Consider the following 26592-nt stretch of genomic DNA (forward strand, 5'->3'; position numbering starts at 1 on the left):
GTAAGTTATTAGCATGTTAGCAGGCTAACAGTTAAAATGTTCACCATTACAGATCAACTTCAACTTAGTGGCCATTTTAGTAGGAACACTTCTGTTCGTACATACAAACACTTCTTGTGAACACGGAACTGATAACTTTGTTTATACTCTTGAATAGCTCTTCATGACGACAACCGGAAGTGTACCAACACGATGGGGCGTGTAGCGCCACCTGTGGCTCAGGTGCACAATGCACCTCACTCAATAGCTCGATTTCCTTGTGTGCATGTAGGATTGGATTTCTCTGGCACCCCTGCTGGGACCCTTAGCTCGATTACCGACAGCAGCTCGATTTGGATGTGCATGTAAACGCACTGACTGAGTTACTCACCGCAGTGTCTCCAGTTTACACTCGTGTTTCTTCAGTAGATCACAGAGCTTCTCCACTCCTGAGTCTCCCAGTTCACACCCACGCAGATCCAGCTCTCTGATGTGTGATGGATTTGCACAGAGAGCTGAAGCCAAAGCAGTGCAGGATTTCTTACTGACGCTGTAACACAGTCTGCAGAAAGGAAATAGCATAAAGTGTCATCTCATGTACAATAAGGGAGTATTGTTCAATGGTTACATTGACCCCAGAACACACACACACACTTATTGAAGCTGCATGTTGCTTTTGTTCACTTATTTGGACCTTATGCCAATCATCCGTCCATTATCTGTAACTACTTATCCTGTGCAGGGTTGTGGGTGGGCTGGAGCCTATCCCAGCTGACTACGGGCGAAAGGCGGGGTTCACCCTGGATAAGTCACCAGATCATCACGGGGCTGACACACAGACACACAACCATTCACACTCACACCTACGGTCAATTTAGAGCCACCAGTTATCCTAACCTGCATGTCTTTGGACTGTGGGGGAAACCGGAGCACCCGGAGGAAACCCACTGATGCCCCTTTTCCACCAAAGCAGTTCCAGGGCTGGTTCGGGGCCAGTGCTTAGTTTGGAACCGGGTTTTCTGTTTCCACTGACAAAGAACTGGCTCTGGGGCCAGAAAAAACGGTTCCAGGCTAGCGCCAACTCTCTGCTGGGCCAGAGGAAAGAATCGCTTATGTCAGCGGGGGGGGGGGGGGGGGGGGGGGGGGTTGTTAAGACCACCAACAACAGCAAGACCGCGAAAGGTCACTATTTTTAAGTGACGAGAAGCAGCAGCTGTACAAACGCGAAGTCATCCATTATTGTTGTTGTTGCTGCTGCTTCTTCTTCTCCGTATTGTTGTTGCTTCGATGTTTGCGCCAAGGTTTATGCAAACGCACCGACGTAACTGACGTATACAGCGACGTAATGACGTGGCTCCCCTTAGCACCGCAAGCTATGGAAAAGCAAACTGGTTCTCAGCTGGCTCGCAAGTTGAACGAGTTGTGAACCAGCACCAGCACTGGCCCCGAACCAGCCCTGGAACTGATTTGGTGGAAAAGGGGTAGCAGACACGGGGAGAACATGCAAACTCCACACAGAAAGGCCACATCAACCACAGGGCTCGAACCCAGAACCTTCTTGCTGTGAGGCGACAGTGCTAACCACTACACCAGGGGTTCTCAACCTTTTCTACTTTCAGGCCCACCTATTCATATTTGTAACGAGTCGGGGCCCATTAAAAAAAGATCCCCAATTATTTTGGCTCATCTATTCTCTTAGAATCTAATAATCTACTGTAAAGTGTATTAATGGAACACAACATCACTCCCTGTTACAGCTGGGAGCTCAGGAATTCAATAAATGCAGTAAAAACAAACTGTTTTTGTCAGGTACGCGAGAGAGGCGGATGTATGTGCAGAAGTGTTCAGTTTAATATAGTGCAATATGTACACAAAGTGCAGAAAACACACACAAAGGCAAACAGTCCAAAACGGTAGGCAAGATCAGAAACATGAAAACAGGTAAAGGGTCAGTCGAGGCACAAACAGTACATCAAAGGCACAACGAGACCGAGAACAAGGCACAAGAATCAAGAAACCAGGAAAACAAGAACACAGGAAGAAAGGCTCGGTAATGTGTATGTAATGTAGTGTAATACTTCGCGATGCTACTGCATCAGTGCAGTCCTTAAATAGCCAAACAGCTAGTTCGCTAATTGAGTTCAGGTGCGTCTTGTTCATGGCGCGTGTGCTGGAGCTCACTCGGTGCTCGCACAGCCCGAGGCGCGCCTTCAGGTGCACACGCCACAGCGCACAGGACTGACAGTTTTTAATTGTAGGTTTTGTATTTAAAACTGTATGGATGTGCCAGAAGCCAAACCCATGCATGCAGCTCATTCTCAGCCCAAAGGGATTAATGATCCAAAAGTGGAGTCTGGTCCATTAACACAAGAACTCATTGCCATGTTTGTGTTCAGCAAACAAGCAAGTTATTGAAACCAAGAAGTGGATATAGAACCCACTCAATGGGATTAGATCCTTACACGCTAACAAAGAAGGATTTTTCCTATGAGTTGGAAAAATTATCCATCCGTTGAGTTCCCCGACATCTCAGACTACCTGCTGCTGCAGACATCGTTCTACATGGACACACAGATGAAAACCTGGAAGATCCTGGAGGAGAACAACTTTTTATATGTGGCTGGGTTAAAGATCTGGGGATCAGGACACTACACGATAGACGGCGGTAGACGGATCTAAGTGCAGGAAGAGTGTTTATTAGCAGGCGTGATATTTAAGTCAAGTCAAGTTTATTTTTATAGCGCTTTTAACAAACAGACATAGTTGCAAAGCAGCTTCACAGAAAATTAAAGACTTTAAACATGAGCTAATTTTATCCCGAATCTATCCCCAATGATCAAGCCTGTGGCGACGGTGGTGAGGAAAAACTCAGATGACATGAGGAAGAAACCTTGAGAGGAACCGGACTCAACAGGGAACCCATCCTCATCTGGGTGATCACAGAAAGCATGAGTATAAATAACTTGCTTCTATAACTGTGTCCTATAGAGTCACAAAGTATAACTGTGGAACCAGGAAATTCATTATAGTTTTAACAGGAAGTCTGTGTTGTTGAAGTTATAAACTGTTCATTGATGGAAACTTGAGTACAAAACTGTTCATGGCATCTGCAGCCCTAAAGTTAGCAAGTCAACTGAAGTCCTCAGATATAAATGCATTACTGTAATGGCCCTTTTCCACTACCCTTTTTCAGCTCACTTCAGCTCGCTTCAGCTCACTTCAGCCCGACACGGCTCGCGTTTCGACTACCAAAAACCAGCACGACTCAGCTCGCTTCAGCCCTGCTTAGCCCCTAAAACTCGCACCGTTTTGGAGTGGGGCTGAAGCGAGCCAAGCCGTGCCGAGTGAGGTTGGGGGCATGAGCAGACACTCCCCTGTGCACTGATTGGTGAGGAGGAGTGTCCTCACATGCCCACACACGCCCCGCGAGCGCGCTGGGATCTGTAAACACCGCAAACCCGGAAGAAGAATAATTACGAATTATGAGAATTTCTGAAGCCTTATGCGCCTCGCCTCATCTATACGCTCTTGCCAGTCAGTATCTGTTGGCGTTGTCGGTGACAACAAGCCACAGCACCAAGACCAGCAACATTAACGACTCCATGTCCTCCATGTTTATTGTTTACTATTCGGGTCGTGAGACTACCGCTTAAAAGCTCACTGAATCAGTGACATACAGAGCATCGTGGACGAGTTCGCGGAGCGCAAGGCTCGTCGTATGCCCTTCAAATAATGCGCGCAGTAGGCTATTGATGTTTTATTATGACCAGTGTTGGGCACGTTACTTTCAAAAAGTAATTAGTTATAGTTACTAGTTACTTTTCCCAAAAAGTAACTGAGTTAGTAACGGAGTTACTTTGTCATAAAAGTAACTAATTACCAGGGAAAGTAATTATTCCGTTACATTTTGTCCCCCCCCCCCCCCCCCCCCCCCCCAAAAAAAATCAAATTCAATTAGTGTAATCATAATAAAAGTGAATGTTAAATGTGTTTAATGACTGAAATGGACACTTAACAGAACCAGTTAGTAACATTATCTACACTATATTAATATTTTTGTGGGACAATGTGAGATAAGACATCTATCAAATGTAATATATTTTTGCAGTTATAAAAATTGTTACTAATTACTGGCCACTGACGAGGACAAACGCTTTGTTCCTCGACATAATGTGCATTGCACGTAAACAGTCTTGCCTTTTATTTCAAGTAATGAAAAGTAATGGCTGTATTTCCAGTGTGAAAGCGCAGTGCTGGGCTGACCGCTCGCCATCGCTGGGTCTTCCGATTGAAAGTGTGCGCAGTAGTGCAGTAGGCGTGGCCTACCTACATATGTTGTCCAAATCTACTCTGATTGGCTTACTGTGCCGTTGTCTCGTGTCTCCCCGCCCCACACTAAAGCAGAGTAAAGAAAGGCTGAACGAGCAGCGTGCCAGATGAGAACAGCTTTAATAAAGTAACGCATAGTATTTTATTGTAAGTAACGGGAACGGCGTTATAACGATGTAAAAAGTAATTAGTTAGATTACTCGTTACTAAAAAAAGTAACGCCGTTTATTCTAACGCCGTTATTCCCATCACTGATTATGACCCATGTACAGTATGTCACCTAATGTTTTTTTGTTTCTGAGTTACATGTTCGTTTGAAGGACTTAATGTAAAAAATAACATAGTTGCACCCCGTAGTGTTGAAATTGGTAAACACAGTGCATTCAGTGAGGTTTGCACCGCCCTCCTTTTATTTCTGACTCTTCCTGTCACCGTTGCAACCTCTGAGCGCTCATTCGTATGCCCTTCAAATAATGTGCGCAGTATAGGCTATTGATGTTTTATTATGAGCCATGTACAGTATCCTAATGTTTTTTGTTTCTGAGTTACATGTTCGTTTGAAGGACTTGATGTACTAAATAACATAGTTGCACCCGGTAGTGGTGAAATTGGTAAACACCGCAGTTACGGACATTTTGTAGCCTAAAATGATGTTATGATAAGCTTTAATAAAGGGCCCGGTCATTTGCCCCGCCCCCGGCCCGGCTCTGACTTGTTCCGCCACTGTCACTGATGTCACTGTTTGCGCTGCTTAACGACATCACGTGACGTCCACCCACTTTCGCTAACTCCACCCAATGTGTCCACCCACTTCCAGCCAGCACGGTTCAGCGCGGTTGTAGTCGAAATGCAACTCCAACAGCCCCGCTCAGCTCGACTCAGCTCGACTCAGCACGGCACGGCTCAGCCGCGTTTGTAGTGGAAAAGCGGCATAAGAGTCCAGAGCGTCTTCCAAGTGTTGTGTGTTTTTTTTTTTTAAGCAAAACAGAAAGGGTATTTAAACAGCGTTATAAACATGGCTAGAAACAAATTGGACAGTGATGACAATACTTCGCAAAGCCTCTGTGAAAACAGCTTCCGTATCTGTGCGTGCTGACTGCGCTCAAATCAGTGTCAGGTGTTCCCCATAACGACTGGGTCCCAATCATGCGCACAACGCGCTCCGTGAGTGCACGCGGCCGCTTGAGCTGCACCAGGCTTAAGTGCACAAAGGCATGACAGTCAAGTGTTCACCGACTGTGTGACCACAACTTTTAGCTCGCGTGTATGTCGCCATCAAAATGCCTCATTTTCATCAATAACCCGTCGCAAAGCACCGCGAGCTGTAGTGTGACTGTAGCTTAATGAGGTGGATGTGACGTCAGATGCAACCCAGCAATTGTACCCTAAAGATTAAAAATTAGCATCAACTTGAAAAAAATTCACAGAACACTAGATGGCGCTTTGTGGCCCACTAATGGGCTGCAGCCCGGTGATTGAGAAACACTGCACTACACCACCGTGCAGCGCCTTATGCCAATCACTAGACTGATAATTCAGTGTATTTTTGTGAGCTGCTGTGAGTTTTCTTATTTGTAAGATAGAAGTGTAAAGGATGGAATGATGAAGTAAATGTAAATAAAATGTAAATATTATTTTGGGTAATATTAGCCTCTTTTAAAACTGTTAAAAATAGCGACAGTTTTTAAACTAAGTTTTCACCGTCTGTTCAGTATTAGTGCTGACAGATGTTTACAGATGTTTACAGCTGTTTACTAGTGCTGAGCCAGTGTGTGTTACTGTCAGAAAACTTGTGTTGAATTACAGGATGGTTTTCTTTAATGTATCGTCCATTGCAGGGCTCCATGCACACACACTTTTACACACTCATTCACACCTAAAGGGCAGTTTATCTTCACCAGTCCCCCCACTAGCAGGCACCCTTGTTCTGCATTATTATAAAACTTAGTGTGTTTCATCACTGAGTTACTCACCGCAGTGTCTCCAGTTTACACTCGTGTTTCTTCAGTAGATCACAGAGCTTCTCCACTCCTGAGTCTCCCAGTTCACACTCACCCAGATCCAGCTCTCTGATGTGTGATGGATTTGTACAGAGAGCTGAAGCCAAAGAAGTGCCGGATTTCTCACTGAAAATGTAACTCAGTCTGCAGAGGGAGACAGAGAAAAGATATTTAGTCCTTTATTAGAGTGAACTCAACACTGTTACAGTATTAAGGTCAATAACTAATCTGGAAAGTGCTGAAGCCAAAGCAGCGCAGGATTTCTCACTGATGCTCTTCCTCAGTCTGCAGAAAGGAAATAGCATAAAGTGTTCTCATGTACAATAAGGGAGTATTGTTCAATGGTTACATTGACCCCAGAACACACACACACTTCTTGAAGCTGCATTTGTTCACTTATTTGGACCTCATGCCAATCATCCATCCACCATCTGTAGCTGCTTATCCTGTGCAGGATCGCGGGCGGGCTGGAGCCTATCCCAGCTGACTATGGGTGAGAGGCGGGGTTCACCCTGGATAAGTCGCCAGGTCATCGGGGAGAACATGCAAACTCCGCACAGAAAGGCCACATCAACCACTGGGCTCGAACCCAGAACCTTCTTGCTTTGAGGCGACAGCGCTAACCACTACACCAGGGGTTCTCAACCTCTATTTTAAGGCCCACCTATTCATATTTGTAACGAGTCGGGGCCCATTAAAAAAAGATCCCCAATTATTTTGGCTCATCTATTCTCTTAGAATCTAATAATCTACTGTAAAGTGTATTAATGGAACACAACATCACTCCCTGTTACAGCTGGGAGCTCAGGAATTCAATAAATGCAGTAAAAACAAACTGTTTTTGTCAGGTACGCGAGAGAGGCGGATGCATGTGCAGAAGTGTTCAGTTTAATACAGTGCAATATGTACACAAAGTGCAGAAAACACACACAAAGGCAAACAGTCCAAAACGGCAGGCAAGATCAGAAACATGAAAACAGGTAAAGGGTCGGTCGAGGCGGAAACAGTACATCAAAGGCACAACGAGACTGAGAACAAGGCACAAGAATCAAGAAACCAGGAAAACAAGAACACAGGAAGAAAGGCTCGGTAATGCGTACTTAATGTAGTGTAATACTTCGCGATGCTACTGCATCAGTGCAGTCCTTAAATAGCCAAACAGAGAGTTCGCTAATTGAGTTCAGGTGCGTCTTGTTCATGGCACATGTGCTGGAGCTCACTTGGTGCTCGCACAGCCCTAGGCGTGCCTTCAGGTGCACACGCCACAGCGCACAGGACTGACAGTTTTTAATTGTAGGTTTTGTATTTAAAACTGTATGGATGTGCCAGAAGCCAAACCCATGCATGCAGCTCATTCTCAGCCCAAAGGGATTAATGATCCAAAAGTGGAGTCTGGTCCATTCACACAAGAACTCATTGCCATGTTTGTGTTCAGCAAACAAGCACGTTATTAAAACCAAGAAGTGGATATAGAACCCACTCAATGGGATTAGATCCTTACACGCTAACAAAGAAGGATTTTTCCTATGAGTTGGAAAATTATCCATCCGTTGAGTTCCCCGACATCTCAAATTACCTGCTGCTGCAGACATCGTTCTACACGGACACACAGATGAAAACCTGGAAGATCCTGGAGGAGAACAACTTTTTATATGTGGCTGGGTTAAAGATCTGGGGATCAGGACACTACACGATAGACGGTGGTAGACGGATCTAAGTGCAGGAAGAGTGTTTATTAGCAGGCGTGATATTTAAGTCAAGTCAAGTTTATTTTATAGCGCTTTTAACAAACAGACATTGTTGCAAAGCAGCTTCACAGAAAATTGAAGACTTTAAACATGAACTAATTTTATCCCGAATCTATCCCCAATGATCAAGCCTGTGGTGACGGTGGTGAGGAAAAACTCAGATGACATGAGGAAGAAACCTTGAGAGGAACCGGACTCAACAGGGAACCCATCCTCATCTGGGTGAGAACAGAAAGCATGAGTATAAATAACTTGCTTCTATAACTGTGTCCTATAGAGTCACAAAGTATAACTGTGGAACCAGGAAATTCATTATAGTTTTAACAGGAAGTCTGTGTTGTTGAAGTTATAAACTGTTCATTGATGGAAACTTGAGTGCAAAACTGTTCATGACATCTGCAGCCATAAAGTTAGCAAGTCAACTGAAGTCCTCAGATATAAATGCATTACTGTAAGAGTCCAGAGCGTCTTCCAAGTGTTTTTTTTTCTTTGTTTTTTAAGCAAAACAGAAAGGGTATTTAAACAGCGTTATAAACATGGCTAGAAACAAATTGGACAGTGATGATGACAATACTTCGCAAAGCCTCTGTGAAAACAGCTTCCATATCTGTGCGTGCTGATTGCACTCAAATCAGCGTCAGGTGTTCCCCATAACGACTGGGTCCCAAATCACGCGCACAACGCGCTCCGTGAGTGCACGCGGCCGCTCGAGCTGCACCAGGCTTAAGTGCACAAAGGCGTGACAGTCAAGTGTTCACCGACTGTGTGACCACAACTTTTAGCTCGCGTGTATGTCGCCATCAAAATGCCTCATTTTCATCAATAACCCGTCGCAAAGCACCGCGAGCTGTAGTGAGACTGTAGCTTAATGAGGTGGATGTGACGTCAGATACAACCCAGCAATTGTACCCTAAAGATTAAAAATTAGCATCAACTTGAAAAAAATTCACAGCCCACTAGATGTCGCTTCGCGGCCCACTAATGGGCTGCAGCCCGGTGGTTGAGAAACACTGCACTCCACCACCGTGCCGCGCCTTATGCCAATCACTAGACTGATAATTCAGTGTATTTTGTGAGCTGCTGTGACTTTTCTTATTTGTAAGATAGAAGTGTAAAGGATGGAATGATGAAGTAAATGTAAATAAAATGTAAATATTATTTTGGGTAATATTAGCCTCTTTTAAAACTGTTAAAAATAGCGACAGTTTTTAAACTAAATTTTCACCGTCTGTTCAGTATTAGTGCTGACAGATGTTTACAGCTGTTTACTAGTGCTGAGCCAGTGTGTGTTACTGTCAGAAAACTTGTGTTGAATTACAGTATGGTTTTCTTTAATGTACTGTCCATTGCAGGGCTCCATGCACACACACTTTTACACACTCATTCACACCTAAAGGGCAGTTTATCTTCACCAGTCCCCCCACTAGCAGGCGCCCTTGTTCTGCATTATTATAAAACTTAGTGTGTTTCATCACTGAGTTACTCACCGCAGTGTCTCCAGTTTACACTCGTGTTTCTTCAGTAGATCACAGAGCTTCTCCACTCCTGAGTCTCCCAGTTCACACCCACTCAGATCCAGCTCTCTGATGTGTGATGGATTTGTACAGAGAGCTGAAGCCAAAGCAGTGCAGGATTTCTCACTGACGCTGTTCCTCAGTCTGCAGAAAGGAAACGGCATTTAGTCCATCAGGACAGAAAAAAGAAGAGAGACTCGAGTTGAAAATTGTTCATAAATTTTAAAAATTCTGATTTCCTTTTATCCAAGTGTTCTCATGTACACTAAGGGAGTATTGTTCAGTGATTACATTGACCCCAGAACACACACACACACACACACACACACACACACACTAATTGTGCTGCCTTTTGTGAACTTATTTGGACCTTATGCCTGTTCCATGACAATAAGACCCTCTTCAAAAGTTTTATTGACATGTTTTAATGGCAACCTTCATCTTCCTCCCCTCGAACGACCACATCCACTTCCGCTCCTTTCACAATACGAGTTTCACCTTTGTCATTCAGTGTAAGGAAACATATGTGAACATATACAGCTTTAGCAAATTAAATACAACTACTTCTTCTTCTTTTGGCTGCTCCTGATTAGGGGTCGCCACAGCGGATCTTTCGTCTCCATTGCTCCCTGTCTTCCGCATCCTTCTCTACCACACCTGCCACTTTCATGTCCTCGCTTTGGCCTTCCTCGTTTTTGTTTGCCTGGCAGCTCCATCCTCAACATTCTCCTTCCCACATGCTCTGCATCTCTTCTCAGGATGTGCCCATACCATCTCCGTCTCATCTCTCTTAGCTTAATTCCCAAGCTCTCCACATGTGCTGTCCCTCTGATGTGCTCGTTCCTTATCCTGTCCAACCTCGTCACTCCCATCGCAAACCTTAACATCCTCAACTCCGCCACGTCCAACTTTGCCTCCTGTCTCTTCGTTAAGGGTACGTCTCCAATCCATACATCACAGCTGGTCTCACTACTGTCTTATACATCTTACCTTTCACTTTTGCTGGGACTTTCCGATCACAAATGACTCCCGAAATCCTTCTCCAACTGCTCCACCCTGTCTGCACTCTCTTTCTCACCTCACTATCGCAGCCCTCATTTTCCTGCACGGTTGACCCCAGGTACTTGAATTCACCAACTTTCTTTACGTCTGCTCCTTGCATCCTCACTACACTCTCATCCCCATTCTCACTGATGCACATGTATTCTGTTTTGCTCCTGCTCACCTTCATTCCTCTTCGTTCCAATGCATACCTCCATTTCTCCAAACCCAACTCAACCTCCTTTCTACTTTCACCACATATCACAATATCATCCGCAAACATCATGTTCCATGGTGACTCTTGCCTCACTTCGTCCGTCAAGCTATCCATCACTCTGGCAAACAAGAAAGGACTCAAAGCAGATCCTTGATGGAGTCCCACCTGCACCTTGAACCATTCAGTCGTTCCAACTGCACACCTCACTGCTGTTTCACTGTTCTCATACATGTCTTGCACCACTCTGATATACTTCTCATTCACTCCACACTTTCTCATACAATACCATAACTCCTCTCTCGGCACTCTATCGTATGCCTTCTCCAGGTCTACAAACACACAATGTAGCTTTCTCTGGCCTTCCCTGTACTTCTCCATTAACATTCTTAAAGCAAATATTGCATCTGACGTGCTCTTCCTTGGCATAAACCCGTACTGCTGTTCACAGATTGCTACCTTTCTTCTCAATCTCACCTCCAATACCCTTTCCCATATCTTCATGGTGTGGCTCATCAATTTTATCCCTCTATCAAGTATCAAGTCAACTTTATTGTCAAATATGCTATACATGCTCGACATACAGCACAGATGAAATATCAGTCCTCTCTGACCCACGGTGCAAATTGGCAATGCAATAAATAAAAATAGAATAACTGAAAAAAACCAAACAATATAAACAGTATAAACACTCTAGATAGGAACTAGACATACTAAACACTCAAACAATATAAACAGTATCAACACTCTAGATATTAACTAGACTAAACACACACACACACAAATTGGTACAAATAACCAAACAGTCAAGGGCACTTGAGGTATAGCAGGTAAACATGAAACATGAAATAAGCAGAATAAACAAACTAGCAGCCGTTAAGGTGAGGTAGTGCGGAATAGTGCAAATGAGCGAGGTAAAGTGAGATGTGCGGTCCCTGAGTTCAGTGTGTTAATGAACGATGAGGTGTGTGTGTGTGTGTGTGTGTGTGTGTGTGTGTGTGTTGGGGGGGGAAACTGTGAGGATGACATGTCAGATGCTGAAGGGGAGTGTGCGGGCAAAATCTGTGGCAGGGGGCAGAGGGGGGAGGAGGGGCAGAACAGGGAGGGAGTTGAGCCTCCTGACCGCCTGGTGAAAGAAACTGTTCTTGATCCTGCTGGTTTTGGCCCGGAGACTCCGCAGTCTCCTCCCCGACGGCAGCAGGCTGAAGAGACTGTGAGATGGGTGGGTGGGGTCACCTGCAATCCTGCTGGCTTTGCGGGTGAGGCGGGAGTTATAAATATCCATTAGAGAAGGGAGAGAGACACCAATGATCTTCTCAGCTGCTCTCACGATGCGCTGCAGAGTCTTGCAGCAGGACACGGTGCAGGCGCCGTACCACAGGGTGATGCAGCTGGTCAGAATGTTCTCAATGGTGCCTCTGTAGAATGTGTGCATGATGGGGGCCGGGACTCTTGCTCTCCTCAGTTTGCGGAGGAAGTACAGACGCTGTTGGGCTTTTTTGGCCAGTGATGCGGTGTTGTTGCTCAAGGACAGGTCTTCAGAGATGTGCACACCCAGAAACTGGGTGCTGCTCACCCTCTCCACTGCAGCACCGTCGATAGATAGTGGAGCATGCTGGGTGTGCTCCCTCCTGAAGTCCACAACAATCTCCTTCGTCTTCTCCACGTTCAGACGGAGATTGTTGTCCTTGCACCACATGGCCAAGTGGCTCACCTCACTCCTGTAGATTGTCTCATCGCCATTGCTGATGAGACCCACCACAGTCGTGTCATCCGCAAACTTAATGAAGATATTTGAGCTGGATGTTGGTGTGCAGTCGTGGGTCAGCAAAGTGAAGAGGAGGGGGCTCAGCACACATCCTTGGGGGGGCCCCCGTGTTTAGTGTGATGGTGCTGGAGGAGTTGCTGCCGACCCGTACAGTCTGTGGTCTCCCTGTCAGGAAGTCCAGCAGCCAGTTGCACAGGGAGGTGTTGAGTCCCAGCTGATCCAGTTTGTGAATGAGCTGCTGAGGAATGATTGTGTTGAATGCTGAGCTAAAGTCTATGAACAGCATTTTGACATACGAGTCTTTTGTCTCCAGGTGGGTGAGGGCTGAGTGGAGGGCAGTGGAGATGGCATCATCGGTCGAACGGTTGGATTGATATGCAAACTGGAAAGGATCCAGGGCGGGGGGGGAGGGCAGACTTGATATGCCTCATGACTAGCCGCTCGAAGCACTTCATGAGGATGGGAGTGAGTGCGACAGGGCGGTAGTCATTGAAGCAGGAGGGAGACTGCTTCTTTGGGACCAGGATGATGGTGGTGGCTTTGAGGCACGTGGGGACAACAGCCTGGCTCAACGAGATGTTGATGTCTGTAAAGACATCTGTGAGCTCCTCGGCACAGTCTCTCAGGACACGACCAGGAATGTTATCAGGACCCAGAGCTTTTCGTGCATTTGTCGTCCTAAGAGCTCTCCTCACGCTGTCTGGGGACAGCGTCAACACCTAGTCGCCGGGAGGTGGTGGGGTCTTCTGTGCCGTGGTGCTGTTGTCTGCCTCAAAGCGAGCGAAGAAGTCGTTCAACTGATTCAGCAGAGACGTGGAGTTGTCACAGGTCTGTGGCGAGGGCTTGTAGTCTGTGATGGTCTGAATCCCCCGCCACAGGTTCCTGGTGTCTCTGCTGTCGTTGAAATGGTCAGCAATGTGCCTGGAATACTGTCTCTTGGCCACCCTGATGCCTCGTGACAGATTGGCCCTAGCTGTCCTCAGGCCCACCTCGTCCCCAGCTCTGAAGGCGGCGTTCCGAGCCCACAGGAGCCTATAGACTTCCCCTGTCAGCCATGGCTTCTGATTGGCCCGAATGGAGACGGTTCTGGTGACCGTAACGTCATTCATGCACTTCCTCATGTAGGCAGTGACGGTCTCCGTGTATTCCTGGAGATCTGTGGTGTTGTTGTAGGTGGCCGCCTGTCTGAACATGCTCCAGTCAGTGGTGGAAAAACAGTCCTGGAGTGCCTCTGAGGACCCCTCTGGCCACACACGTATCTGCTTTTTAGCTGGTTTGGTGACTTTAACCAGCGGCCTGTATGCTGGCATTAGCATAACAGTGGAGTGATCTGAGGCCCCAAGGTGGGGGAGGAGTAGGGCTTTGTAGGCGTCTTTATGCATGGTGTAAACATTGTCCAGAATATTGTTTCCACGTGTGGGAAAGTTGATATGTCCATAGAGTTTTGGAAATACGCTTTTGGGGTTTGCATGGTTGAAATCCCCAGCCAGGATGAGGAAAGCATCTGGGTGGGCTGTCTGCTGCTCACTGATGTGCTGATAGAGTTCATTCAGTGCTTCACTCCTGTTGTTATGGAGCACTTGCATGTGACGTCACAGCCGATCCAGATTGTGACAGACACCATCTTGTCGGTCAAACGCCATATTTCCGCCTTCTACTTCTACCTTTTCTTCTGGAAAACCCTACTATATACAATTCTACTACAACGGCTGCGGCTACAAGCTCTCCCTACCTGTGCATGTTTATGTTTTTTGTGTGTATTTTTGCGTGTTGTTCGTCTGTATCGGACTTCAACATCCACTACAACTGTATGGATTTACTGGACATTGGTTTCCAGCAGAAAATGACGTTTTGTAGCGATTTCCATCGCATGCACAACATTCCGGACGAGATAGCGAGACCAGCGGGGTCTCCGTGGATTGTTATCGGAAGCAAAGCGAAGGAGGCGGCGTCGGGAGCAGAAGCAAAAGCGAGGCTGCAGAGCCAGCCTGTTGACTAAGCTCAGAAAACAGCCACTCAAATCTCCACTGCTAAGCCTCTATCTCTCCAACGCCAGATCCATGGTAAACAAGACGTACGATTTGGAATTACAGCTGGAATTACCTTATTCTATAATCGGCTGGTCAGTGCTATACTCAATACTTAAGTGACTTACCCGTCCAATGAGGATTATTTTCTTGTTTACAAGATGACAAATCCTGAATTTCTGTAAAGATAACTGTCCAGAGATTTATAAGCACGCAGTGCTTCACCACTGAACAGCGAGGGAAAGTTAATGAGGTAATTATACACGTCTGGGTATTCCGCTGGCAGTTCAAAATCCACTGACACGGTCGTGAAAACTACGTCCAGTAAGCCATAAGGGTCACTAATCTGTAGATCGTTTATTTTAGACATATATCTAGTTATCTGTTCATTAGAAAAATGAGCCGTGTAGTCCGTCGGTTGAAATTGATCCATTCTGTACACGAGTGCAGCAATATTCAGCGGTGTTTTTTACCGACAAGATGGCGGCTGTGTACTTTCCGGTCACGTGACTGCAAGATCTCTATTGGAGCCGGGAGGGATGTATAATGCTACCAGCAGTATGGCTGTAAATTCCCTCGGCAGATAGAATGGCCGGCACTTAATAATCATAAACTCCACCAGTGAGCAGTGTTTGCAGACTACAACAGCATCACGGCACCAGGCATCACTGATGTAAACACAGAGTCCTCCACCACGAGTCTTCCCCCCCTCGATTCGCGCTCTGTCTGACCGGTAGCATGTTAGCCGGGCTCGCTGAATGGCACAGTCCGGGACGCTGTTGTTAAGCCATGTTTCCACAAACACAAGGACACAACACCCACTCACATACTTAACAGATGAGCGGAGCAGGCGGACATAATCCAGCTTGTTGTCCAGCGAGCGTACGTTGGCCAGAGTGATGGTAGGGATAGCCGGGCTGTGAGGGTTAGCCGCTAGCCTAGCTCGGACACCTTCGCGTTTGCCTATCTTCTGCTTCCGCATGTTCCGCCTGTGGCGCTTCCACTGCCGGCTGGATGCAGGAGTGGGGGTCGGTGCTCGGGCAGGCCTCCGGAGCAAACCGTAGCCGCGTAGCACTTCCGCGTCCGCTGGATTTATATCCGTGAATAAAGTTCTGCGGATGTCGAGCAGAAACTCACGGGAGTATGTGCGCCTTGAAACTAATGGACGCGACAAAGACGAACAGATACACACTGTTTTAAAACCCAAACAACACGAAAACCCCGTTCTGTCGGGACAGAGAGGAGCCGCTGCGTGTGCGCGCCGCCATCCCTCTGTAATTACTGCAGCTCTGTACATCTCCCTTATTCTTGTATATTGGGACAAGCACACTCTTTCTCCATTCATTCAGCATTTTCTCATTCTCCAAGATCTTATTAAACAATCTCGTTAGGAACTCCACAGCCGTCTCACCCAAACATCTCCAAGCCTCAATCGGGATACCATCTGGTCCGACTGCTTTCCCAGTCTTCATTCTTTTCATGGCTGCCCTCACCTCATCCTTACTAACCGACTCTGCTTCCTGATTTGCTGTCTCCAACGAATCTGACCTTTTCTCTCTTGGATTCTCCTCATTTCATAAATCCTCAAAGTACTCTTTCCACCTTCTTAATACACTCTGTCAGCACATTTCCATTTCCATCTTTCATCACTCTTACCTCACTCTTAATTAAACACAACAAAAATCATAAACATGCAAAACTGTATGTCTTATATCTGGAAGTTAACAACGCCAATCACTAGACTGATAATTCAGTGTATTTTTGTGAGCTGCTGTGACTTTTCTTATTTGTAAGATAGAAGTGTAAAGGATGGAATGATGAAGTAAATGTAAATAAAATGTAAATATTATTTTGGGTAATATTAGCCTCTTTTAAAACTGTGAAAAATAACGACAGTTTTTAAACCAAGCTTTCACCGTCTGTTCAGTATTAGTGCTGACAGATGTTTACATCTGTTTATGAGTGCTGAGCCAGTGTGTGTTACTGTCAGAAAACTTGTGTTGAATTACAGGATGGTTTTCTTTAATGTACCGTCCATTGCAGGGCTCCATGCACACACACTTTTACACACTCATTCACACCTAAAGGGCAGTTTATCTTCACCAGTCCCCCCACTAGCAGGCGCCCTTGTTCTGCATTATTATAAAACTTAGTGTGTTTCATCACTGAGTTACTCACCGCAGTGTCTCCAGTTTACACTCGTGTTTCTTCAGTAGATCACAGAGCTTCTCCACTCCTGAGTCTCCTAGTTTACACCCACGCAGATCCAGCTCTCTGATGTGTGATGGATTTGTACAGAGAGCTGAAGCCAAAGCAGTGCAGGATTTCTCACTGACGCTGTTCCTCAGTCTGCAGAAAGGAAACGGCATTTAGTCCATCAGGACAGAAAAAAAGAAAAGAGACCTGAGGTGAATTTTTTTTTTTTTTAATTCTGATTTCCTTTTATCCAAGTGTTCTCATGTACTGTACAGTAAGGGAGTATTGTTCAGTGGTTACATTGCCCCCCAGAAAACACACACACACACACACACACTTATTGAAGCTGCATGCTGCCTTTTTCTGACTTATTTGGACCTTATGCCAATCACTAGACTGATAATTCAGTGTATTTTGTGAGTGTTACGGGTCCCAAAAAATGACACTGTGGTCTGGAGTAACATATTTAATGAAATATCATCTGTTGGGAATACACAAAGATGCAGCAGGTCAGATAGCGCTCTCATTCATGGACATTCATTCATTGGCAACACTTCGTTCTGATGTCAGCTCTTTCATATTGGATTCCATACTAACTGTAAATAATAACATAGGTGTTACTTAACATACAACTGATCATATGCCACGTTCTGGTCCCTTACAATAGACAAAATACTGTGTGTGCATTCACTCTCTATGGACATGTATTCCATTAAAAGGAAGTATTTCGCCAGTAACCAAATTCAACATCTTACATCAACAATAACAGTCTGCATTTCAATCAATAATCATGTCTCTCTCTACATAGTAAACATGCAGATCAATCTTAGTGTCTACTGGGAGAAGATCTAGTGTGTGTGTGTGTGTGTGCGGAGTGTGTGTGTGTGTGTGTGTGTGTGCGGAGTGAGTGTGTGTGTGTGTGTGGGTGCGGAGTGAGTGTGTGTGTGTGTGTGTGTGTTCCTGTGCCTGCACGCGCATTTGTAACGTTCCCACCACGGAACAGCATGTGTCTCGCTTATATTCTTGCCATTCAATTTACATTTCTCACTCAACAGGGAATAACAATAAAATAGATACAGAAATAGTGTGACACACAACACTTTAAAGAACAATCGTGTCTTGGTATATCCTTCCCTCAGCAACCACATACAGACCAGTTCCCTCTACTGTAATGCTTAAATGCTAAGAGTTAGCAATCGCGATTAGCATTAGGCTAGCTAACATTCGGGCTGAGGGAAACACAGAACCAAACCCAACTACCTGCACTATTCATTACTAGCATGTTTAGGCTACGGTAAACATATTCATTACCAGCACATTTCACAGTAAACCTCATACATTACATATCCATCTCCAAACTGCATTCCTCATTTAGCTGACAGGTGATTTTGTACCAAACACTCAGCGGCTTCACTGGTGACCGTTAACTGGCCGCCCTCGCTGCACCACAAACAACTGACAGGAAAACTCATTGCTAATCCCATTACAACCATTACACAGGCCGCTATCTGCGCTCCTATAAGTGTTACTGTTTACAGAATTATGTTTTGAGTGTATTTACCTGTTGGGAATACACAAAGATGCAGCAGGTCAGATAGCGCTCTCATTCACGGACATTCATTCATTGGCAACACTTCGTTCTGATGTCAGCTCTTTGCAAGCTTCCTATGTGTATTCCTATGTGAGAGCGCCATCTGCTGGTGAATTTATTCTCAGCAGGAGTGAATTATATCACTGAAATTTCTATAAAGTGGCAGTTCTATAATATAAATGACATGTGTTCAGTCTTTTCTCTAAATCAAGTCTTTTTCCTATCTGTCAGATCACACTCTGCCACATGAGCTGCTGTGACTTTTCTTATTTGTAAGATAGAAGTGTAAAGGATGGAATGATGACGTAAATGTAAATAAATGTAAATATTATTTTGGGTAATATTAGCCTCTTTTGGGCGGCACGGTGGTGTAGTGGTTAGCGCTGTCACCTCACAGCAAGAAGGTCCGGGTTCAAGCCCCGTGGCCAGCGAGGGCCTTTCTGTGTGGAGTTTGCATGTTCTCCCCGTGTCCGCGTGGGTTTCCTCCGGGTGCTCCGGTTTCTCCCACAGTCCAAAGACATGCAGGTTAGGTTAAAGGTCCCATGGCATGAAATTTTCACTTTCTGAGGTTTTTTAACGTTAAAATGAGTTCCTCTGACCTTCTTAAGTCACCCCAGTGGCTAGAAATTTCATAATGTGTAAACCAAACTATGCCCAACATTTGAGAATGGCGCGTCAAAACGGAGCGTTGATAAGCTCTTCCCTTTACTACGTCAGCAAGGGAGATGATCCCCACGCCCCCCCTCTGGATTCCCACCCACTGTATGGATTGCCCGCCCAGTTGTAGTGAGGAGACCATAGAGGACACAACATGGCATCACCTAAGCGAGCGAAACATGGAAATTGCGCTGTACACGGATGTGACAACACAGAAAAGAGTCTGTTTTTACTGCCGACGGGAGAGCCCCTGAAGACGCAGTGGCTTAATTTTATTTACTTCAATAATACGCCGTCGAGTCTACCTAAGACGGTGTATGTTTGGCGGAAGCATTTTCCTGAGGAATGTTTCCACAACTTGGGACAGTACAGGGCAGGTTTTGCACATCAACTGTCACTGAAACCTGGGTCCGTACCAAGCATCCCTGCCGCATCAGCCACAAACACCGAACAAGTAAGTGTATAACTGTTAAGTCGTTTTGCCGTGTTTTAAAATCGGTGCGTTTGCAATGGCTACATTAGCTGTGCAGCTAACTGCTTCCTGCAGTTAGCCAGGTACTCTGTGCTACCTCTGTTATAATAGCCAATCAAAACAGTTTTTACAAAGACACCCACATTCTTTTTTTTAAGTCACTCGTTCATTTTATTTGTTTGTTCAGTAAAAACCCAAACATTTGTTGAATTTATTTTATTTCCTCGCGTCGCACCTTAATGACGTCAGCGCGCGGTATTTTTCCTTGATTCTGGGCCGGGGTGTCGTGAGTGGCAGAGCAGCTCCATCGCTGCGATCCATTGAAAGTCAGCCCTAGATCCAATCTTTTGTCGGGAGCCGAGGTCGCGCGGGCGGCCCTCCAGCGGCACCGGCCGCCCGTGGAGGCAGCGGTTCTCCCAGGGGCGAGCTGGGGGGAGGAAACGGCAAAGTCCCCACTCCTACATGGTAAAACTGCTCAGTTTTACCACACTGTAAAAAAAAAAAAAATTAGTCAAGCCAACTTAAAAATGTAACGCAACCTGCTGCCAAAGGATTTTGAGTAAACTCAACTCTGGGCCAAATAGTTGTGCTGACTTGCTCTTTGAAGTTGACACAGATGAGTATTTTATGTTGACCTTACTTTATTTAGCAAGTTCAGTGCATTCAAATTGTGATGTTGAAATAAATTGAAATAATCATTCCAATTAACTTGGAAAAGCAAGTTGGCACAAAAAACATTGTTATCCAATATTATTCTTTTTTGGGGGCCTTTTCCACCTTTATTGGATAGGACAGTGTAGAGACAGGAAATGAGTGGGAGAAAGACAGAGAGGGATTGGGAAATGACCTTAGGTCAGAATCAAACCCAGGTCCCCAGATTTATGGTATGGTGCCTTATCCACCTGAGCCACGATGCCCCAAAGTGCTCTTTTAAGTTCACATAGAAGAGTATTTTATGTTGAGTTGACTTGCCTTGCCTTTAGAAGTTCAGTCCAACAAATTGTTTAGTTGAAATAAATTGAAATAATAATGCCAATTAACTTAGAAGAGCAAGTTGGCACATCATGGTTCTAAGTTGAGTTTACTCAAAATCCTTTGGCAGCAGGTTGCGTTACATTTTTAAGTTGGCTTGACTATTTTTTTTAACAATGATTTAGTGTGTGGTGGCACAGTGGTGTAATGGTTAGCGCCGTCGCCTCACAGCAAGAAGTTCTGGGTTTGAGCCCCGTGGCTGGCGAGGGCCTTTCTGTGTGGAGTTTGCATGTGCTCCGGTTTCCCCCAAAGACATGCAGGTTAGGTTAACTGGTGACTCTAAATTGACTGTAGGTGTAAATGGGTGTCTATGTGTCAGCCCTGTGATGACCTGGTGACTTGTTCAGGGTGTACCCCGCCTTTTGCCTGTAGTCAGCTGGGATAGGCTCCAGCTTGCCTGCAACACTGTAGAACAGGATAAAGCGGCTAGAAATAATGAGAGGAGATTTAGTGTGCATTACATTTTTTAGTTAACACAAACCTCTCAACACATAAGTTCTACTTCACTTTGCCTATTATTAACACAAACAGAAACAAATACCGACATACAAGGAGGGAATTCCCTGGCCTCTGTTGAGGAAAGCTTAGTCTATACTCCTATACAACATCTCGTGTCAGTTTCCACGGACTTCTCCCTCCACCTGACCATTGAAACTTTCGAACTTGTGAAGCGCGCATGCGCAGTGGCATTGGTTAAGGGGTGTCAATCAGCACTTGAATATATAAGTTCACTTAACTTAGTTTTCCAATTCCTATGAACTTGTGGCGAAGGAAAGGCGTCTCAACTATTTTTTTTTAGTTACTTGAACAATTAGATGGGGAATTTGTTCATTCAACTTCGAATCCTTTTTTCACTCAACAATTTTGCAAGTTACATTTTTTACAGTGCATGGGCCTCAGGCTGAAAAAAAAACCCGACAAAGTCCCAGTTTTACCATGGGCTCGAGTTGTACCATTTTTTTAGACAGGGCGGACGGACCAGGGCATTCGCCCGCCTGGCCGTGCCCGACGAGGAGCGCTCTCGGCCGGCTTGGGAGGCAGACGGCAGCCCCTCCCCCCATGGCATACCCCCACCCTCTACACTTCCCCGCCTCCATGCTTCTCATTAGCAAAACGACGCACTGGGAAAAGCGCTGAAATGGGGCTTTCTTCCAGGAGGCTATATCTACGTTCCGAGGGTTCATTTCAAGAAAGGCTGTGGATATAACATCCGGAAGCCTCCACGATCCCATTTAAAGCATCAACAAACCACCATGCCATGGGTCCTTTAACTGGTGACTCGAAATTGACCGTAGGTGTGAATGTGAATGGTTGTCTGTGTCTATGTGTCAGCCCTGTGATGACCTGGCGACTTGTCCAGGGTGTACCCCGCCTTTCGCCCGTAGTCAGCTGGGATAGGCTCCAGCTTGCCTGCGACCCTGTAGAACAGGATAAAGCGGCTACAGATAATGAGATGAGATTAGCCTCTTTTAAAACTGTTAAAAATAACGACAGTTTTTAAACTACGTTTTCATCATCTGTTCAGTATTAGTGCTGACAGATGTTTACAGCTGTTTACTAGTGCTGAGCCAGTGTGTGTTACTGTCAGAAAACTTGTGTTGAATTACAGTATGATTCTCTTTAATGTACCGTTGTTCTATCAAACTGTGCTACCTATCGAGATGTGCTACCCTGCGTCTTTGCGCAGGCCCATTTTTTTTTAGCTCCGTTTCCACGCCCATCATTCCATGCTACCTTGCAGGAGTGACTTTGCTGGAATCTGAAATGTATATTTCAGAATATGAGAATAGAGTATCAAAACATGCTCCCCATGCTCTGACAGCGCCCTTGGAGGGACTGGAGGTGTAAAATAGAATGTGTATCTACTGGGAGCATTATTTGATGGAGAATATTGGTAGATCAAAATGTGCTACTTTAAAAACGTCAATAAAAACATGCAAGCCAAGCTCGGACAGTACACGTGACCTGGTTTGTAATGTAAATAAATATGTAACGTAACTTGTTGTGAGTTATATCTTTAGGAGATATACAAAAATCATACCGATAATCAACGGGAGCAGTTTTTGACAAAGTAGCATAAATCGATGGACTCTGCTGTCGATTAGCGCTACGGTAGCATTTTTCAGTAGAACACCACAAATCATCAGAACACCGTCCATTGCAGGGCTCCATGCACACACACTTTTACACACTCATTCACACCTAAAGGGCAGTTTATCTTCACCAGTCCCCCCACTAGCAGGCGCCCTTGTTCTGCATTATTATAAAACTTACTGTGTTTCATCACTGAGTTACTCACCGCAGTGTCTCCAGTTTACACTCGTGTTTCTTCAGTAGATCACAGAGCTTCTCCACTCCTGAGTCTCCCAGTTTACACCCACTCAGATCCAGCTCTCTGATGTATGATGGATTTGTACAGAGAGCTGAAGCCAAAGCAGTGCAGGATTTCTCACTGACGCTGTTCCACAGTCTGCAGAGGGAGACAGAAAAGATATTTAGTCCTTTATTAGAGTGAACTCAACACTGTTACAGTATTAAGGTCAATAACTAAAGAATAAACCACTGTGTGCGCGTGTGTGTGTGTGTGTGTGTGTGTGTGTGTGTGTGTGTGTGTGTGTGTGAGAGTGTGTGAGAGAGAGAGAGAGAGAGAGAGACACACAAGTGCCGCTTTTCCACTACAAACGCGGCTGAGTCGGGCTGAGCCGTGCCGTGCTGAGTCGGGCTGAGCGGGGCTGTTGGAGTTGCATTTCGACTACAACCGCGCTGAACCGTGCTGGCTGGAAGTGGGTGGACACATTGGGTGGAGTTAGCGAAAGTGGGTGGACGTCAGGTGATGTCGTTAAGCAGCGCAAACAGTGACATCAGTGATCTTTTAAGCGGTAGTCTCACGACCCGAATAGTAAACAATAAACATGGAGGACATGGAGTCGTTAGTGTTGCTGGTCTTGGTGCTGTGGCTTGTTGTCACCGACAACGCGGACAGATACTGGCAAGAGCGTATAGATGAGGCGAGGCGCATAAGGCTTCAGAAATTCTCGTAATTCGTAATTCTTCTTCTTCCGGGTTTACGGTGTTTACAGATCCCAGCGCGCTCGCGGGGCGTGTGTGGGCATGTGAGGACACTCCTCCTCACCAATCAGTGCACAGGGGTGTGTCTGCTCACGCCCCCAGCCTCACTCGGCACAGCTTGGCTCGCTTCAGCCCCACTCCAAAACGGTGCGAGTTTTAGGGGCTAAGCAGGGCTGAAGCGAGCTGAGTCGTGCTGTTTTTTGGTAGTCGAAACGCGAGCCATGTCGGGCTGAAGCGAGCTGAAGCGAGCTGAAAAAGGGTAGTGGAAAAGGGCCAAAGGTGGTGTGATGAAGTGGAGTTACTGTTCTCACCCTGAAGTTGATTATTTTTCTATAACAGCACATCTTGGAGTGTTATTCTTCTCATACCACAGCAATTTGCCAAAAAAAAAAAAACAATTTGTAGTTACATTAAATGTTGCGGAACATCAAAGAAAGAAGTTAGTTAGCCAATATTATTATTATTATTATTATTATTATTATTATTATCATTCTACATGCACACTCTTCTAGTTTTTCAATGTCGGTTCGTGTGGTTTTCTCTTGTAAACAGAGGGGAAGCGTCAGGGCCTTCCAGTCGTTCAGAGAAGCCCAAACATATCAGCATTTCAAATGTTATATTTCATTTCTTTCATTCTTTAATTGCTTTTTAATTGCATTCTTGAAGGCCAACGCGAATTTAACCATGAATCGGCGCCATCAGCGCAGCAGTGAAGTCACCTTCCAGCCGGTGTAGCGTTCATCAGTAGTGTTAGCGAAAGCTAATAAAGCAGTCAGTGCTATCGAGAGCAAGTAGCACAGGCTAACGACCAATAAACTAAGATTTCTGTCTCCAGACTCTTCTTCCACACTGCACGCTCACTACAGTATTTTTCACTCAGACTTAAGGATTTATTCCCCTGTGGAATTTACTGAGTTAAAATCAACATCGACAGCTTCATACAACAGAGCGACCTGGCAGCCTGACGCTAATCCCTTACAGAATCCTTTACCCTGTTGCTGTGTTGGTGTCTGAAGTCCCAGCTCTAATAGTAACGGTTCACCACTGCTTGTAAACATGCGTGAAGAATATCTAATGAAGTTTTGGGAGCCTTTCAGGTGTTCAACATGTCTTTAGTTTCAGTTTATTTATTTAGTGCTTAATTATAGCACAGCTAATCCTAGCACTGGATTAGCCGAATCTTTCTCTTTCCCAGCGAACAAAGAAATGGTTCTGTGCAGCAGAAACCTCCCTCATTGGATATTCGCATCAGCTCTGATGTGTGACGTCACGTTGTCTTGATAAATGACAGGGGCGATTCTAGCATCTGATCTTTGGGGGTGCTTAGCCCCCAGAGCTGACAGAGGCACCTGGCTTGAACGACAGTGTTTCCATGTTTATTCCACGTTTATTTCCACGTTAGTTCCTCATCGGCATGGAATCCAGTTAAAAAAAAAACACCATGTCATAGCAAGCACTCGCGCGGACAGGCAACCCAATCAGAGGGGACGCAAGGAGGAGAGGTATTTTACTGGTCATAGAACTATCACGTAACAGATGAATTCAAGAACACGCCCGCGCACACATTCATTGCGCAGTGCGCAAGGGCACTTATTTCTGAAAATTACGTCCAAAAGCAGTGTTTTTGAGGGTGCTGAGCTAGGGGGTGCTGAGCTCGTTTTTGGGGGTGCTTGAGCACCCCCAAAAATAGGCTAAACACACCCCTGATAAATGAAATAGTAGTCTGTTAAATTCATGTGATTCACATTTAGTGGTTACAACTGACCTGTTTATTCTTATTTTTTCTGAAAAATAATGTAAATATATAAAATCTGTAAAATGTTTAAAATAATTGAGTCAGTTGTGTATAATTAGGAGTTGAGGTGAAATGCGGCTGTAGTGCTGTGGCCTACTATAAAAGCCGTGTGACATAATTAGTGAATATCTACAAAACTGAGCTGTAAGAAATGGAATATTTAAGCCTGGGCTTCAATGAAAACAGCGTTTTCTTGAAGAGGCAGGGACTCGGCAGGTTGTAAGGTGAGTACAATTCACTGTCAGTGGCTTTCCAATCAGCACAGGCACAGTCCGCATGGATACAGTCGCTTCTGGCTGTAAAAAACAGCAACTGAGTGAAAACAGAAAATAGAGATCGATGTGTTTATAGTTGTTTCTTACGTAAGTTTCTGCAGTCTGTAATGTGGATCCTGCAGCAGAGCCGAGAGCTGATCCACTCTGACGACTGTTAATTTTCTGGAGCTCAGATCCAGCTCCGTGTGCAGTAAGGGGTTTTTACTGAACATTCGAGTAAGAAGGTTGTAGGCTTCCTCTGCTTCAGCACTTTTCAACAACCTGTAGGGATTTGAAGAGAAAGGTTCTTTTCACAGTATTTATTTATTTATTTGTTTGTTTATTTAATATGATGTTTGCTTCTAGAAGAATCACCTGAGTGTCAGTTTGTTAGTTTTGCAGTCAGTAAGTTGTTGGACTCCTGATGCTCCAGGGTCGTTCCCTCTGAGATCCAGCTCTCTCAGGTGTGATGATGGGTTTAGTCTCAGAGCTTCAGCCAGAGCAGTGTATCCTTCCTCTGTTATACTGCAGTCTGAAAGTCTACACAAAAACACACAACTCTCTGATTTTATGTACAAAATAAATTAATGAAGATGTGATATTGTATACAAATTGAGAATTTCATCTTTTTTCTTGTTAATTTATTAACTCTAGATTGTCAATTCAATTCAATTCAAAACACTTTATTTGTCCCCGCAGGGCAATTAAAAGAGCATCAAGAGCAGCATTAGGGCAGTCGAACATCAGACAACATAAAAACATAAAAACACAAATTAGAATCCTCTACAGCTGTCAGTTCTGTGTGCATTCAGTCTGACGAGGGGCTGGACAATGATGTTGGGACAGGGAAGGGTCAGTGTTCAGGAGTCGGACCACTGTGGGAACAAAGGTGGACCTCCTCCTTTG

General features: G+C 45.2%; 1 protein-coding gene across 1 annotated transcript in view; it reads right to left on the reverse strand.

Moving 5' to 3' along the window:
• Positions 1 to 26592, reverse strand: part of LOC132888477 (NACHT, LRR and PYD domains-containing protein 3-like) — a 345899-nt gene that overhangs the window by 260959 nt on the left and 58348 nt on the right. The gene's annotated exons all lie outside the window — the stretch shown is intronic.

The sequence above is a fragment of the Neoarius graeffei genome, chromosome 6 (assembly GCF_027579695.1).
Source record: "Neoarius graeffei isolate fNeoGra1 chromosome 6, fNeoGra1.pri, whole genome shotgun sequence".
NCBI lineage: Eukaryota > Metazoa > Chordata > Actinopteri > Siluriformes > Ariidae > Neoarius > Neoarius graeffei.